This window comes from Coenobita brevimanus, chromosome 66 (genome assembly GCF_032717465.1).
Source record: "Coenobita brevimanus isolate Jiangsu-jjx chromosome 66, ASM3271746v2, whole genome shotgun sequence".
Lineage (NCBI taxonomy): Eukaryota > Metazoa > Arthropoda > Malacostraca > Decapoda > Coenobitidae > Coenobita > Coenobita brevimanus.
The window spans coordinates 23,315,533-23,328,032 of record NC_137019.1 but is presented as its reverse complement, the minus strand read 5'-3'; positions in this window follow the sequence as shown (position 1 = coordinate 23,328,032).

Genomic DNA, 12,500 nt, shown 5'->3' with positions numbered 1-12,500 from the left:
GTCCAACATCAGTTTTGCAAGGGTGTAACCAGTAGACTCATGGGATGCAGACCAATATGTCATAGGTAATTTCTGGTCCCATTCTGTTTGTCCATCTACGCAATACTTGGCCAGTTCTTTTCCTAGGGTCCAGTTGAATTTCTCCACCATCCCACCTGACTGGCCTTAATGGGGTCATCCTGGTCTTCTTGATCCTCAATAACTTGCAGCCCTCATGGAACACAGCAGACTCGAAGTTTCTACCCTGGTCTGAATGTAGCTCTTGTAGCATCCCAAAACGACAGAAAAACTGGTCAACCAACACCTGAGCAACAGTAGCAGCCTCTTGATCGAGGATGGCAAAGGCTTCTAGCCACTTTGTGAAGTGGTCCATGGCGACACATATATACCAGTTCCCTCTTTCAGTGAGTGGCAAAGGTCCAGCAATGTCCACCACGACTCTTTCCATCAGTGCACACACCTGGTACAGTTTAAGAGGGGCATAACCACATTTCTTGGATCCCTTCTTGGCACAACACACATCACAGGCCCGACACCACTCTTCAACATCCTGATGCATGGCAATCCAGTAGAATCTCGATCTCAGTCAGCTTAGAGTTTTCTTCACTCCCAGGTGCCCACTAGTGATCTGGATATGGGACTCATCCAAGATCTTAGACCTCATTTTCTTCAGAACCACCAGTTGCCAATATTTGCTGAGGCCATCGGGTGTCTCCCATTGACGCTCCAGTAGTCCGTTGTTCAAATGAAGAAGGTCCCACTGACTCCAGTAACTCTTGGTCGCAGGGCTTAACTTGGAAACTTCTTCCCAAGATGGTCACACTGTACTATGCTGCAGCCACTCTAGCACTGGTTGTAAATCTGCATCCTCCATCTGCATCCTCTTCAGGTCTTCTTCATCTGACGCTGGCCCTGTCACTGCAGTACGGCTGCATTTCTTACTATGATCTTTTTTACTATACTGCCAGCACTCCGGATCACAAGGCTGACAACTCAGGCTGTCAGCATTGTCATATACCCACCCAGGACGGTGCTGCACCTCATAATTGTGCTGGTCTAGCTTCCAGAGCCAGCGTGCCAGTTGTCCTTCCGGATTCTTTAGTGTTTTCAGGCACTTGAGTGCTGCATGGTCCATCCTGATGATGAAGTATGACCCATACAGGTAGGGATGGAAGAAATCAAGGCTCTTCATTGCTGCCAAGAGCTCCTTATGGGTCACACAGTAGTTCTGCTCCGGTGGGCTTAGCTTCCTGCTGTAATATGCAACCACATACTCCTTGTCATCCTTCTTCTGTGACAGGACTCCACCAATACTATGGTCACTAGCATCACAGTTCAAGATTCATAGCTGCTTCTGGTCTTGGTACAGCAATATTGGAGAGCTTCCCAATGCATGCTTGAGTTCATCAAAGGCCTTCTGAGTCTCTGCTGTCCATGCAAACTTCTGCCTTCTCCCTGACAGCTTGTGATGTGGTGCAGCTATCATTGCAAAGTCCTTGACAAAACGCCGATAGTAGGTACACAAGCCCAGGAAACTCCGTAGCTCTTTCACGCAAGTTGGAACTGGCAAGTTTTCCACAGCTGCCACCTTTTCTGGGTCAGTACTGACATCACCCTCACCTACAATGTGTCCCAGGTACTTCACTTCCTCCTGAAACAGGTAGCACTTCTTGGGGTTCAGTTTGAGGTGCGCCGCGCGGATCCTATTCGACACCTCCGACACCCTCTCCAATTCCTAGTCAAAAGTCCTTCCAAACACAATTACATCGTCCAGATAGATGAGAGCTGTCTGCCAGTGTAGGCCTTCCGGTACACGATCCATTAGACACTCAAACGTAGCTGGGGCACTGCATAGGCCAAAAGGCATCACCTTAAACTGCCATAAACCCTGCCCATATGAAAAGGCTGTCTTCTCTTTGTCCTCTGTAACCTTGACCTGATGATATCCTGCCTTGATGTCTAGGGTGGAGAACCACTTAGCACCTGACAGAGCATCCAGGGTGTCATTAGTTCTTGGCAAGGGGTACGCATCCTTCACTGTCACATCATTCAGGGCTCGATAATCTACACAGCACCTTATTGTGCCATCCTTGTTCCTTACCAGAACCACTGCTGATGCCCAAGAACTGCTGGACTTCTCTATATCTCCTTGACTTTGGAGATTCTCCATCACCTTCTCCATTTCTTGCCCTTGGGCTGGCGCCATCCTCCACGCTGGCTGTTTAATCGGGCGGTGATGCCCAGTGTCTATACTATGCTCCACCAGATCAGTGCATCTCAAGTCTAGGTCTCCAGTGGAGAAGACATCAGCAAACTTCGTCAGCAGCTGCCTCAGCTTCAGCACTTGTGAGCCACCCAGGCATTGGCAACTCCTTGAGAAAAGGTCTTGTAAATGCTCTGGCAGATACCCATCTTCTTTGACTACACTCCTTTTACAGGCCTTCCTCTGATGCCATTCGGGGTTCACCACCTGGCACAGTCCCAGAATTTCCCCATATTTGATCTTCTGTGGCTCACGGGAGAAATTGGCCACTCCAACCAGCACTTCAACTGAACCTGTTTCCACCAGAGTTTTCCCCACCATCACTCTGGCCTTTGTCTTACACTGTACATCAAGCTCCACCATGCCTAGAAAGGTGTGAGCAACAGTTTTGACTTTGGGAGTATCACTGTAGTGCGGAGCATCCACACCTCGCCACCAGAACTGGTACGTCTCACTGCTGTGACGGGAACCGACCTTCCTCAAACCTTCAGCTTCATGGAGCAGAAATCCAGCTCACATCCCATGGACATCAGATAGTCCAGACCCAGAAGGCAAGGATCCTCCATGTCGGTCATGTAGACTGAAAGAGTAGCCTCTTGCCCTGCCACTTCAGGCCGGACATCCAGGGGTCTCCTCAGTTCTGCGTGATGCCCAGTTATGCCACACAGTTGTTCTGATGACTCAGGCAGATACTGATGATGTAACACATCAGGCTTCACAAAAGTCTGCTCTGAGGCTGAATCAATCACCAGGGAACACTTCTTTCTATCTTACCATCCGTCTATTTGCACACTGTCGATTGCTGTACTCTTGCATTTTCTCAGTGGTAGGCCAATTTGGGAAAAGCTGGCTGGTGGTTGTCCCTTAACACCAGCCTCAACTAGTTTTCCCCTTCTTTCTGGTCTTCTGCAGCCTTCTTCTTATCATCCTTTTTCTTCTTCAGACACACAGAACTGAAATGTCCCACCTCACTACATGTCCAACATGCTTTTGGTACAACTGAAGATTTCCTTGCTCTGCTCTGTTCTTGCTCCTTCCATTTGTGACAATCCTCCTTCTTGTGTCCTGGCTTCCCGCAGAACAAGCAACCTCCACCCGTCTTCTCCTGTTCCCCATTCCACTTGTACCAGTCCTCTTTTCTGTGTCCTGGCTTTTCACAGCACTAGCAACTTCCCTCAAATTTTTCTGTTTCACATATCTGACCCTTTCTTGCCTTGAATCCTGCACTACGACCTGACTGAAAAGTGGATGTACTGGACCTGACATAGGACTCAAACTCTAGAGCCCTGGCAAGTGCTTCTTGCATGCTTCTGAGTTGTGCCTGCTTCACTTGCACTTTCAACTCTGCACTGTCAAGAGCATCGATGAACTGGTCCTTCAGAAGAATAGCCAACAGGTTAGGTGCAGCTCTAGGGTATGCCTTATATGCCATTCTCCCCAGGTCGTAAGCAACCTGCCGTGGGGATTCTCCTCGAGTCCATACATGGCTCCGGAATCTTGCTCTGTAAAAATCAGTCTGGTACATGGTTCCATATCTGCATTCCAGCATTTCTCTCAATAGCATATTTTATCATTGTTCACCGCTGTCACCAATCTTGATAGTGCAGTTTGTCGTAGTTTACCGTTGTTCACCACTGCCGCCTTTCTCAATAGCATGGTCGTAGGTACTTGTAGGGCGTTAGGGAAGTCAACTGTGGATCGTCAAGCAAAGCCAAAATAAAGTCTTGAGACGTAGTGTCAACGAGGTGAGTTACAGCACTCTTGGGTTAATGAGTTTTTATTGCATGGTTATATCAATACTGAGTTACAGCATAACGGAGCATGACGGCCTAATGACCCTAGTGTCGGGCCTTCTCTCTAGCCCCTCTCTCCCCTTTCTCTGATCTGAAGGGAATCTCTCTGACATTATATACAGCTTGAAGAGGATATGTGTGTGTGATGTAGTGTCTGGTGGATTCACATGGACTGACCGACTAGGGCTGGCTACTCCACGTGTTTGAATACGTCATGAAATTTCGTCTGTACTGTACTACAAAGACATTGTTTCAGATACATCATATGTTAAGAATTCTTGATGGTCTGGGACAACAAGACTGTGGATATACATTACATGGATTGACATTCCTAGTGAGAAACTGTATATGTCCCCAGCAGATACTACAATGTACATTGTGTTATGAGATATATACTAGTGCCCATATAATGTCTACATTTTTCCTAGGGACTGATAACTGATCCTCTCCATCACTGACATCTGGCCCAGAATTTCAAATGCAGCACCCAAAAAAGCTAGTAGTAAGCAGCACTGCCCTCTACCTATCATCCAATCCATTCTGATCTGCAAGTATCTCAAACTGTGCACAGTAAGCTTCCCAAGATACTGTACCATCAAATTCCAGAGATTTCTTTTTTATTGGACCTCAGTTATAGCCATCCACTTCACTAGTTTGAGGCCTGAGAACTGGGGCATCATAATCAAGGCCAGGACTTAAATCTTCTGCATTCTAATTATTCAACCCTGTAATGCTACCTTTAGATGCAAGGGATCCAACTAGATTTACCATACACTGTCCATTCCTTTCATATACCGGTACTTCCTGTACACTAACCTGAGGCTCAGCAGTGCAGTAATTCTCTACAGCCTCAATTTGCTCGCAGATTATCTTTACATGGTCAACTACACGCTTTGACTGGTTATGTACATGCTGTCTGCACTCTGCCACTATTTCTTCACTAATTTTTAGTTGGTTGTCTTCATGCTGTTTACACTCCATCACATTATTGCTTTCCTCATACTTCTGCTGCTCTAACTTGGCATCTACTTCCTCCTTAAGCTGTTGCTGTTCTCCCTTCATATCCCCCATGAATGCATCTAGCTGTCCTTGCACCATCAGTTGTACTTCCCGCTGTTGCTCCTGTAATGCCTCCTGAAGCTGTTCATATCGTTCTTTCTGTACTTCATTCTGTGCAAGCAATTGTTCATTGATTTCGTTCCTGAGCTCTTTCTGTTCCTCACTCTGGTCCTGTGATTGTTCTTGGAGTTCTTTCTGTCCTTCATTCTCTGCCTGTAATTATTCTTTGAGTTCATTCTTCTGTGCCTGTAATTGTTCTTTGAGGTCTTTCTGTCCTTTGTTCTGTGCCTGTATTAGCTTCACAGTTGTCACCAGGGACATTTCCTTCTCCTGCCCAGCTCGAGACCTTGTCTGCACACCTACTGCTTCCATGTCGAAGGTTAACCTCACTGCAGCACTTAAATCATTCACACTCATGACACCAGTGTTACATTCCCATCCCACACTGCCACAGGTTCCAACCACAGTAGTTCGGTACAGGAAAGACGTTACCCAGTAAGTTGTTCTTTCTATGGTCTGGCTTTAGGTGTACAGTAACAGGATCAGCTCAGGCATCGTAAATAAACACTGGTTTCTTAAATTCACTGTCTTTATTTTCCAAATAATTACACTGAATACTTTGCAACTTCACTGTTCTCACAAGCACTGGAGCTATACAAATTTTACCTACTGGAATCACACTTAATGCTTGACAACACTTCACTATTTTTCACAAGTACCGATGATAGTCAAACTTCAATAATACTTCACTGATTGCCAACAACAATTCACTGTTTCACAAGTACTGAAAATATACAAACTTCACTGACACTGCACTACACTCAAACTGAACTGAAAACCGACTGAACTTGCTCTAGTCTCTTCCCCATCCTTGTATAGCCTTACTTTACTCGAGAAACTTCTAGCACAAACTTGATGGGGCAACAGTTAACAGTTACCAATTAGGAGACATCAACACATGCCAGAGTTTTCTTACATTACATAACACTGTAAATTATTTAGCATACAAACTTAAATTAAATTACATAATTTAACAATCACATAAATAAAGCATTAGAAAGAAAAATAGCACAAAAATTAATGCATAACTTATGAAACAACTACACTCACAAACAGCAGGCAAACTGGCAACTCGGACTCGTACCGAAACCTACGGTAAACATAGGGAAACGTCGAGAAGCTTTTCGGCAACCTAACTGCAGATCTTACTTCTTAACAGTATATATATATATATATATATATATATATATATATATATATATATATATATATAGTTGAGAAGCATGAGTGTTAGGTGCATGGTACTGGAAGGTTCCTAGTAATTCTTGCATTTTAAGTTTCGAGTCAGAGTTGCCAGATAACCTGCTGTTGTGAGTGGAGGGATTTTGTAAAGTTATGCATTACTTTTATTCTCTTTTTCTCTGTAATGTTTTATTTAGGCTATTATTTATTCAATTATGTAAGTAGATTTAAGTTTGTATGATAAAACATTTATAGTGCTAAGTAATGTAAGATAGTTCTGGAGTACTGTGGTTGCCTCTGACTTGGAACTGACGTTGTAGGAGCACCTAGAACAATCTAGAATTCAGCAAGGTTATAGAAGGACTGGGGAGAGAATAGAGGGGTTTCAGTTCAGGTTAGTTTGACTTGAGGTGGTTTTGTGAAGTTAGCATAGCTATGGAGTTGTGAAGCAGACAGTGTAATTACTTGGTAAAATAAGGACAATGGATGTGAGAAGCCTGTTTTATTAAGCCTGAGTTGATCTTGTGTAAGGATCTGTTGTTGAACACCGAAAGGCTGACCCTGAGAAGAACGATTCACTGGATGACATTCTTCCCATACCGAACTACTGCTGCTGGAGCCTTTGGCAGTGTGGGATGTGGATGTAACAGTGGTGTCAGGAGTGAGGATCAAAAAGTGCTGCAGTGAATTAAATCAACATGGAGCCAGAAGGTGTACAGACAAGAAGCCGAGGTAGGTAGGAGGAAATGTCTCTGGCTGCAATCATGAAGTTACTACAAGTACAAATTGAAGGGCAGAAAGAACTCAGTGAACAACTACAAGCACAAACTGATGGTTGGAAAGAACTCAGTGAACAATTACAAGCACAAACTGAAAACCAGAAAGAACTCAGTGAACAATTACAAGCACAAACTGAAAACCAGAAAGAACTCAGTGAACAACTACAAGTACAAAGTGGAGAACAGAAAAAAACGATATGAATGGCTTCAAGAAGCATTACAGGAGCAACAGAAGGAGTTACAACTGAGGATGCAGAGACAGCTAGACACTTTCATGGGGGAAATGAAGGAAGAACAGCAAAAATTGAAGCAGGAAGTGTTCACTGAGCTACAGCAGCTGAAGCATGATGTGAGCAATATTGTGATAGAGTGCAGACAGCATGTACGCAAGCAGTTGAAGACAATTAGTGAGGGAATTGTGGAAGAGTGTAGACAGAATGTAGACTACCACTTAAGACAATTAGTGAGAGAATTGTGATGGAGTGTAGACAGCATGTAGACTTCCTGTTGATGGCAACTAGTGAGAAAATGGAGGTTGTAGAGAAATCTTGTGCTGCTGAGCCTCAGGTTAGTGTACAGGGAGCAAATGAAAAAAATGGAGAGTGAATGTGAATCTTGACAAATCCCAAGCATCTAAAGGCAGCATTACAGGGATGAATGATCAGAATGTAGAAGTTTTAAGTCCTGGACTTAATTATGATGCCCCAATTTTTAGACCCCAAACCAGCGAATTGCATGGCTATTATGGGGGTCTAATTAAAAAGAAGCCTCAGGAATTTGATGGAAAAGTATCATGGAGAGCTTCTCGTGCACAATTTGAGTTACTTGCAGATCAAAATGGTTGGGATGATAGCCAAAGGGCAGTGCAGCTTACAACAAACCTCAAGAGTGATATCTATGGAGATTCATGGCCAGATGTCAGTGGAGGAGAGGAACAGCTACTTGTCCCTAGTAGAGGTGCTGGAGTGCAAATACGGGACCATGTACCGGACTGAGGTAAACAAAGCAAGATTCCGGACCCGTGTACGGACTCGAGGTGAATCCCTTCAGCAGCTTGCTCTTGACCTAGAAAGTATGACACACAAGGCACACCCTGGAGCAACACCTAGCCTGTTCACCATTCTTCTGAGAGACCAGTTCATTGATGCTCTTGACAGAGCAGAGTTGAATGCGCAAGTGATGCAGGCACAACCAAGAAGCATGCAAGAAGCACTAGCCAGGGCTTTGGAATTTGAGCCCTACATCAGGTCCAGTACATCCAGTTTGTAAGGAGGATGTAGTGCAGGATTCAGGGCAAGGAAGGGGCAGGTACGTAAAGTGGAGAAATTTGATGAAAACTGCTGGTATTACGAAAAGCCAAGACATAGGAAAGAGGACTGCTACAAGTGGACAAGAGGACAGGAGAAGATTGGAGGAGGTTGCTGGTTCTGCAGGAAGCTAGGACACAAGAAGGATGATTGTTACAAATGGAAGAAGGAGCAAGGAGAGAACAGTGCAATGAAATTTATGAATTCAACAAAAAGAGTGTTGAACCTGTGGTGAGGTGGGACACGTCAGTTCTGATTGTTCAAAGAAGAAGGAGGATAAGAATAAGGCTGCAAAAGACAAGAAAGAAGTGGATACTGGTAAGGGCTGGTGTTAAGGAGCAACTGCCAGCCGGTTTTCCCAAGTAGCCCCACCACCTAGAAAATGCAAAAGAACTGCGATTGACAGAGTGCCAGTAGACAGAAGAATAGATGGCAAGAAGTGTTCCCTGGTGATTGATTTGGCCTCAGAGCAGGCCATCGTGAGGTCTGATGTGTTACGTCATCGGTATCTGCCTGAGTCATCATAACAATTGTGTCTTGTAACTGGGCACTGCACAGAAATTAGGAGACCCTTGGATGTTGGCAGGGAAAGAGGTCATGCATCCAATTTATGTGGCTGAGATGGAGGATCTGTGCCTTCTTGGTCTGGACTATCTGATGTCCATGGGATGTGAGCTGGACTCCTGTTCCATGAGGCTCAAGGTTTGAGGGAAGTCAGTTCATGTCACAGCAGTGAGACATACCAGTTCTGGTAGTGAGATGAAGGTGCTCTGCACTAAAGTGATACCCCCAAGATCAGAACTACAGCTCCAGTGTAAGGTGAGTAGCTGTTTTGACAGCTGTCTATCGGTGGTGGAGCCTGATGCATGGCTCAAGACAAAGGCTGGAGTGATGGTGGGGAGAACTCTGATGGAAACAGGCTCAGGCGAAGTGCCATTTGTGGTGACCAGTTTCTCCCATGAGACAGAAGATCAAGGTGGAAGAAATTGTGGGACTGTGCCAGGCAGTGGACCTTGAGTGGCATCAGTAGAAGGCCTGTAAAAGGAGTGTAGTCAAAGAAGATGGGAATCTGTCTGACCAGTTACAAGACCTGTTTTCAACAAGTTCCCAGTGCCTGGATGACTCACGAGTGCGGCAGTTAAGGCAACTGCTAGTGAAGTTTGCTGATGTTTTTTCCACTGGAAACCTAGACCTGGGATGTAAAGATCTGGTGGAGCATTGTATCGACACACGGGATCACTGTCCAATTTAACAGCCAGCTCAGAGGATGGCGCCAGCTCAACAGCAAGAAGTGGAGGTGATGGAGAATCTCCAAAATCTGGGATTGATCGTAAAGTCCAACAGTCCTTGGGCATCAGCAGTTGTTCTGGTAAGGAAGAAGAATGGCTCAGAGAAGTGTTGTGTGGATTATCGAGGCCTGAATGAAATGACAGTGAAGGATGTGTACCCCTTGCAAAGAATTGATGATGCCCTAAATGCTCTGTCAGGTGCCAAATGGTTTTCCACCTTAGTCTTGAAGGCAGAATATCACCAAGTCAAGGTTGCAGAGAAGAACAAGGAGAAAACAGCCTTTTCATGTGGGCGGGGTTTATGGCACTTCAGAGTGATGCCATTTGGCCTGTGCAGCACCTCTACTACTTTTGAGCGTCTCATGGATCGAGTAGTGGAAGGCCTGCACTAGCAGACAGCTCTCATCTATCTTGATGATGTAACTGTGTTTGGGCAAACTTTTGACCAGGAACTGGAGAGGCTGTCGGAGGTGTTCAACAGGACCCGAGCAGTGCATCTCAAGATGAACCCCAAGAAGTGCTACTTCTTCCAGAAGGAGGTGAAGTACTGTACCTGGGACACATTGTAGGCGAGGACGGCATCCGTACTAACCCAGAGAAATAGGCAGCTGTGAAACACTTGCCGGTTTCAACTTGCATGAAGGTGTTACAGAGTTTCCTAGGTTTGTGTACCTGCTACCAGTGTTTTGCCAAGGACGTTGCAAAGATAGCTGCACCTATGCACAAGTTGCTGCGAATAAGCCAGACATTTATGTGCACTGCAGTGACTCAGAAGGCCTTCAGTGAACTCGAGCATGCATTGGCAAGCTTTCCAGTGTTGCCGTACCCAGATCAGCCATTCATCCTGGACTATGATGGTAGTGACCATGACAAGTGTGGAGTCTTGTCACAGAGGAAAGATGACAAAGAGTATGTGGTGGCATATTACAGCAAAAAGCTCAGTCCACCGGAGCAGAACTACTGTGTGACCCATAAGGAGCTTTTGGCAGTGATGAAATGTCTTGACTTATTCCATCCCTACTTCCATAGGTCCTACTTCATCATTGGGACAGACCATGCAGCACTCAAGTCGCTGAAGACATTAAAGAATCCAGAAAGACAACTGACGTGCTAGCTTGGGAAGCTGGACCAGCACACCTATGAGGAGCAACACCAGTTTGGCAGGTACACTCGGGGAAAGATTCATCTGATACCCACGCCGACACGCGAATCTGAGACAAGTGATAATGAAGCTGCTGCCAAGTTCCCACCTACATGGTAACAGAGAGGGAGGAGGAGGGGCGTGGGGGTGGGGTTGGTGGAGGAGGGTTTGGGATGCTGATTTCACAATATCAGTAACCAATCATAATGCTCCTGAGGTATGGTCATGGAACTGAATTTGTAAAGATTTTAATTAATTCCATGAAAACGTCATCCACGTGTGAACACTACTGAAAGTATGAAGTTAAGACTCATCGTAATATTCAAGGATACTGTGGGTATTACAGAGCGTCATTTCAGCCTGTGTGTGTATAGTTTTAATAAAGACATGCTAAACAGGGAATTCCAAGTTGATTATAAAATCAGTTTTAGTATATATCTCTCACTGTTACCATGTTGGTGAGAACCTGGCAGCTGGTTCGGAATCACTTGTCTCAGATTCACATGTCGGCGGGTCTATCAGGTGAATCTTTCCGTGAGTGTACATGGCATTGCTGACAGCCTGAGTCGTCAGCCTTGTGACCCAGTTTGCAAGCAGTGTAGTAGGAAAGATCATAGCATGAAATGCAACCTTACTACAATGACAGGACCAGTGTCGGCTGAAGAGGCTGAAGATGGTGAATATAGGTTTACTACCAATGCTAGAGTGGCTGCCGTGATGTACAGTGCGACCATCTTGGGAAGAAGTTTCCAGGCTCAGCCCAGCAACTAAGAGCTACTGGAGTCAGTGGGACCTTCTTTGTTTGAACAACGGACTACTGGAGCTTCAGTGGGAGACATCCGATAGTCTCAGTAAGTACTGGCAGCTAGTGGTTCCTAAGAAAATAAGGTTTGAGGACTTAGAAAAGTCTCATAACCAAATCACTAGTAGGCATCTGAGAGTGAAGAAAACTCTAAGTCAGCTGCGACAGAGGTTCTATTAGACTGGCATGTGTCAGGATGTTGAAGAGTGGTGTTGGGCCTCTGACATATGCTGTGCAAAGAAGGGACCCACGAAACGTGGTTGCGCTCCTCTTCAGCTGTACCAACTGGGTGTACCAATGGAGAGAGTTGCGGTGGGCATTGCTGGACCTCTGCCACTCACTGCAAGAGGAAATCAGTATATATATGTGTTGCCATGGACTACTTCACAAAGTGGCCAGCAGCATATACCATCCCGATCAAGAGGCTTAGGTGTTGGTTGACCAGTTTTCTCATTTTGGGATGCCACAGGAGCTACATTCAGACCAGGGTAAAAATTTTGAGTCTGCTGTGTTTCGTGAGTGCTGTAAGTTACTGGGGATCAAGAAGACCAGGACGACCTCACGAAGGCCACAGCCAGATGGTTGGTGGAGAAATTCAACTGGACCCTGGGACAAAACCTAAGTACTGTGTAAAGGGGACAGATGGAATGGAACCAGAAATTATATGCATTGCTGATGGCATATCGGTCTGCATCCCACAAGTCTACCGGCTACACCCCTGCAAAACTGATGCTGGGACACGAGTTACGATCTCCAGTTGATTTGAAAATGGGACGACTATCTGGTGAAGCGCTGCCTACTGACACCTTCAGCTTTGTGAAGCAT